At 36.8% G+C, this 6,344-nt stretch overlaps 1 pseudogene; it reads right to left on the bottom strand.

The window, feature by feature from the left end:
* Nucleotides 1–736: 736 nt before the first annotated feature.
* Nucleotides 737–5,207, bottom strand: LOC106973459 (phosphatidylinositol N-acetylglucosaminyltransferase subunit P-like; annotated as a pseudogene).
* Between the last annotated feature and the right edge of the window lie 1,137 nt (nucleotides 5,208–6,344).

Raw genomic sequence — 6,344 nt, 5'->3', positions numbered from 1 at the left:
AACAAAATGTAGTATATCTATATGGTGGAATATTATTCAATCACAGAAAGGAATGAAAAACTCATACAAGCTACAATGTGGATGAATGTTAAAACATGCTAGGTGAAAGAGGCCAGACACAAAAGAACACATAATGTATTGATTCCATGTAAATGAAATATCAAGAATAGGCAAATCCACAAAGACAGAAAGTAGATTAGTAATTTCTAAAGGATAATGGAAGAGAAACGGGAAGTGACTACTCCTGAGGATAGGGTTTCTTTTGCGGTGATGAAAGCATTCTGGAATTAGTGGTGATGGTTGCATGTATGTTACCAATATACTAAATTGAACCGTGAATATACTAAAATCCATTGAATTGTACACTTCAAAAGGGTGAATTGTATGGTATATGAATTATATGTCATTAAAGAAAGAATGAATAAAAGAAAGCAGCAGCTAATGCCTTTAAAAATGTAATCAGAGGGCTGCCTGGGTGGCTCAGTCGGTTAAGCGTCTGACTTCCGCTCAGGTCATGATCTCGTGGTTCGTGGTTCAAGCCCCACGTCGGGCTCTGTGCTGACAGCTCAGAGCCTGGAGCCTGTTTCAGATTCTGTGTCTCCCTCTCTCTCTCTGACCCTCCCCCGTTCATGCTCTGTCTCTCTCTGTCTCAAAAATAAATAAATAAATAAATAAATAAATAAATAAGTAAGTAAGTAAGTAAGTAAATAAAATTTTAAAAAAATGTAATGAGAGATTCCATTTACTTTTTATTCAGATTCCCCCAGGGGTCGCATCTTGCATGAATATATACCTATCACAACCAGGAAAGTGACATTAGTACAGTCCACAAAGCTTATTTAGAATTCACCAGTTGTACATGGCTGTGTGTGTTTGCGTGTGTGTGTGCATGTAGTTCTGTGCAATTTTATCTCGTGTGTAGATTCATGTAAACACCACCACAATCAAGATAACAAAACTGTTGCATTATCACAAGTGTCTTTCCTGCTACCTGTTTTACTCATACCCTCCCCATCTCTAGCCGCTGCCAACAACTGATCTGTTCTCTATAATTTTGTTATTCCAAATTTAATATAAATTGCTACATATTATATAAACATAACTTTTTGCCCCCATGTTCATAGCAGCACTATCAACAATAGCCAAAGTATGGAAAGAGCCCAAATGTCCATCCATGGATGAATGGGTAAAGAAGATATGGTATATATATACAATGAAGTATTACTCAGCAGTCAAAAAGAATGAAATCTTGCCATTTGCAACTACGTGGATGGAACTGGAGGGTGTTATGCTAAGTGAAATTAGTCAGAGAAAGACAAAAATCATATGACTTCACTCACATGAGGACTTTAAGAGACAAAACAGATGAACATAAGGGAAGGGAAATAAAAATAATATAAAAAGAGGGAGGGGGACAAAACAAAAGAGACTCAAAAATATGAAGAACAAACTGAGGGTTGCTGGAGGGGTGGTGGGAGGGTGGGATGGGCTAAATGGGTAAAGGGCATTAAGGAATCTACTGAAATCATTGCTTCACTATATACTAACTAATTTGGATGTAAATTTTAAAAAATAAAAAATAAAGTTAAAAAAATAAAAAATATATATACAACTTTTTGAGTTGGCTTTTTGCAGTCAACTTAATTCTCTTGGGATTTACCCAAATATTATATGTATCAATAGTTCATTCCCTTTGTTTGTTTTTAAATTTTCTTTGGTAACATAACATTTTATTTATTCTTTCCATTAATAACTAATATTTAAGAACATTTACAATATTAATAGAACTTAATCTAAGAGAAGTTCAATGTACTTTTTTAAACATCTTAATACTGGGTATTAATAAAAAATATTCAAAATAATTGTGGCCAAAATTATTATGTCAAAAATCACAAATATATGTCTGGTGTTAGTATGTCTACATATAATTCAGTTTTTAGTGTAAAATTTTTTGGCTGAAAAAAAAGAATATTTGGTTTGCTTCACTAATAGCAGTATGTCTTAATGATGAGGCAGGCTCTTGGTATTTCTTCTGCTGTTGATTTTTAGTATAGTTATTTATGTCTGTTATGAATGGAATTGAGTGGAAAGGTACTCATCACATAAACTCCAAATAAAAGTACATAGCTGATTACTGTAGGAGATAAACAGGTAATGCAAGTGCCCAATATTTCTGAGGCCAAAAGGTTAAGCCTAAGGAGTCTAGTCAAGATTCAAGAATAAAAGGGGCACCTGGGTGGCTCAGTCGGTTAAGCGTCTGACTTTGGCTAACATCATGATCTCACCGTTCATGTGTTCAAGCCCTGAACCCCATGTAGGGTTCTATGCTGACAGCTCTGCTTTGGACTCTATGTCTCCCTCTCTCTCTGTCCCTTCCCTGCTCGTACTCTTTCTCTGTCTCTCAAAAATAAATGGAAAAAAAAAAAGATTCAGAAATAAAGGCTCATACAAGATACAATACAAAGACAAACTGGGAGCTCAAGAGCAAAACCATAAACCACTCTTTCTGACAATGGTGATAGTGAATTTTCCACCATTTTCCTGGTGGGTTTAGACAATCAGACAATCTCAGCACCGAGTCCTCTGTTCAAGCACAGCAGAGGGTGGGAAAGAGGGAAAATTGAAAGGCCAAGGTGCGAGAGTACCACCAGCCCAGGCACAGGTGCACCAGGACCCTCTCCGAGAGTGAAAGAGGGAACACGTCTATTTCTTTTATTTTAAAATAATTTTTAAAAAAATTTAGAACAGTCTTACATTTACAGACTTAGTATTTAGAAAGTACAAAAAGTTCTCATATACGCTACATCCAGTTTTCTCTATCATTAGCATCTCTCATTAATATGGTACATTTGTCATAATTAATGGGCCAATCGATCTATTCTTATTAACTAAAGTTCACGCTTGAAGGTTCCTCAGTTTTCCCCTAATGTCATTTTTCTATATCAGGATCGTATCCAGGATACTATCTGATGTTTTACAGTTATGTCTCCTTAGGGTCTTTTTGGCTGTGACTATTATTTTCAGACTTCTCTTGTTTTTGATGACACTTGAAAGTTTCAAGGACTCCTGGTCAGATGTTTTGTAGAAAGTCCTTCCATTGCGATTTATCTGATGCTCCCTCATGATTAGACTGGGGTAATGTGTTTTGGGAAGGAAGACCACAGAGATGAAGCACCATTATCATCACATATCATATCAAGGGTACATACTATCAACATGACTTATCACTGCTGATGTTGCCCTTAATTTCCTGCCTGGGATAGTGTTTGTCAGGATTCTCTACTGTAAGCTTTCTCTCTCTGTCTCTCTTTTTTTTCTTCTTTCCATACTGTATTCTTTGGAAGAAAGTCACCATAAACAGCCCACATTTAAGGAATGGGGAATTATGTTCCACACTCTTAAGGGCAGAATACTTACATCAATTATTTGCAATTCTGCATGAGAGATATATCTAATGTCCTGAATTTATTTATTTATTTAGTCACTTATGTATATCAGTATGGACTCATGAATATTTATTTTATACTTAGGGTTACAATACAAGACTATTTTATTCTTTTTTTTTAATTTTTTTTAACGTTTATTTATTTTTGAGACAGAGAGAGACAGAGCAGGAACGGGGGAGGGGCAGAGAGAGAGGGAGACACAGAATCCGAAGCAGGCTCCAGGCTCCGAGCCATCAGCCCAGAGCCCGATGCGGGGCTCGAACTCACAGACCGTGAGATCGTGACCTGAGTTGAAGTCAGACGCTTAACCGACTGAGCCACCCAGGCGCCCCAAGACTATTTTATTCTTTGTGTTGCTCACGTTGTTCCAGCTTTGGCCGTTAGGAACTCATTCAATCAGACACTATGTCTCCATATGACCATCACTGTGAAGTTGATTTTTTTTCTTTGTTTTTAGCACTTTCTTTTCCTTTCTGGCACTACAAGATGCTCTAGGCTCAAATTCTATCTTTCCTGTCCCATTCCTAGCATCAGCCTTTTCTTCAAGGAGCCCTGATTCCTTTTATTGGAGACTGGTGTTAGAAACCAAGATCTGGGCTCTAGGTGTGTTCATTGCTACTGGGCTGTCATTTCTTTTAAGCCCTCTCAGTTGACAAAGCAAATAAATAATAGGTGTGTATACTAACCTATATATATACATACATATCTATAAATATTTCTATCTGTAATCATCTGTATCTATACTAAGCTAAACATGAGTTCACACTGGTATTTCCAACTCTAATCCATTACAACATAGATTATGTTAGCTTCTTCCCCTTCCCTTCCTTATCTGTAACCTACCACAACAACCTGGCTCCTATCACCCATCATTCATTTAATTCTTCAATTCCAGTATACCTATATAATGGTTTCAGAATTCCCATACCCTCATGGGAAATGGTACTTACATACATAATTCCTTTTGTTTTTAGTCTTATAAATGAGAGAGTGTAAGCACACTTTGAGAGAGTGTAAGCAAGGGAGGGGCAGAGAGAGAGGAGGAGACAGAGAATCCCAAACAGGCTCTGCGCTGACAGATGTGGGGTTCCATCTCACAAACTGTGAGATCATGACCTGAGGCAAAGTCGGGTTGGATGCTTAACCAACTGGGCCACCCAGGCGCCCCTGGGTTTTTTTCTTAAGCCATTCTAATAGGTATGTAGTGTATTACATTGTTGTTGTAATTTGCAATTCCCTAGTGACAAATGATGTTGAGCATCTTTTCATAGGCTTATCTACCATTTGTAGATCTTTTTGGTGAAATATCTGTTTAGATCTTTTGTTCATTTTTTAATTGGGTTGTTTTCTTATAGTATTTTAACAATTCTTTATATATTTTGTATATAAGTTCTGTATCAGATATGTGTCTTGCAAATATTTTTTCTAAGTCTTGGGCTTTTCTTTTCATTGTTTTATTTAAAGAGTTTTTTTTTTTAAGTTTATTTACTAATTTTGAGAGAGAGAGGGAGAGAGAGAATCCCAAGCAGGCTCCACACTGACAGTGTAGAGCCCAATGCGGGGCTCAGACTCATGAGTCAAAACTGAGAGTCAGACCTCAACTGACTGAGCCACCCAGGCACCCCATCCAGTTTTCTCTTCTGTGAAGATAACTTCTCCATTTTGTAGTTAATAGGCAAACTGTGTAAGTTTGTGTGTGTGTATGTATGAGTTACCTTCATACTGTGTGAATATGCTCTTCTCCAACAGTCTTTTACTCATTGATTCATTGATTTGTGTGTGTGGTAAAACACACATAACAAAATTTACCATCCTAACCATTCAGTGTACAGGTCAGTGTATTTGAACGTACTGAATACGTTCAAAATGTGGTGCAACCATCATCACTGTCCATCTCCAGGACTCTTTTTATCTTGTAAAACTGAAACTCTACACCCATTAAACAATATCTCCCATGCCGCCCTCCCCCCCCCCGCCCCTTGCCACCACTATTCTTTCTGTCTTTGTGAATCTGACTACTCTAAACACTTTAGATAAGTGGAATCATGCAGTATTTGTCTTTTTGTGACTGGCTTATTTCACTTAACATAATGTTAATATGCTAAATTCACATTAGTAGCATAAAGTGAACCTCAAGATTGATCCATGTTGTAGCATATGTCAGAATTTCCTTCCTTTGTAAGGATAATAGTCTACTGTATGTATATACCAGTTTGCTTATCCATTCATCTGTGAATGTACACTGGGTTACTTCCACATTTTAGCTGTTGTGAATAATGCTGCTGTGATCATGGGTGTACAGATATCTCTTTGAGACCCTTCACTGGTTTTTAAAGACAAATATTTTATTTTATATTTTATTTTATTTTATATTTTATATGTTTATTTATTTTGAGAGAGAGAGAGAGCATGGATGGGAGAGCAGGGTGGAGGCAAAGAGAGAGAAGGAGAAAGAGAATCCCAAGCAGGCTCTGCACTGTCAGTGCAGGTTTTTTAGGTCAATGATCCACTTTGAGTTACTTTTTGTATAAGGTGTAAGGTCCGTGTCTAGGTTCATTTTTTTTTTTTTTTTTTTACATATGGATATCCATCACCATTTGTTCATTCCATTTATTGAAAAGGCTATCCTTTCCCCCATTGAATCATGTTTGCCCCTTTGCCAAAGATTAGTTGGTTATATTTGTTTGGGCCCATTTCTGGGCTGTCTAACCTATTTCATTGATCTGTGTCTATTCTTTCATCAATACCATGTTGTCTTATTTTTTTTAAGACCTGAAACCATAAAGCTTTATTTTTTTTTTTTAAATTCAAGTTAGTATTGGTTTCAGGAATAGAATTTAGTGATTCATCACTTACATATAACACCCAGTGTTCATCACAACAAATGCCCTCCACCCA

Source organism: Acinonyx jubatus, chromosome A3 (assembly GCF_027475565.1).
Source record: "Acinonyx jubatus isolate Ajub_Pintada_27869175 chromosome A3, VMU_Ajub_asm_v1.0, whole genome shotgun sequence".
Classification (NCBI taxonomy): domain Eukaryota; kingdom Metazoa; phylum Chordata; class Mammalia; order Carnivora; family Felidae; genus Acinonyx; species Acinonyx jubatus.
Note: the sequence above shows the minus strand (reverse complement) of the source record. Positions and strands in the feature narration are given on the sequence as shown.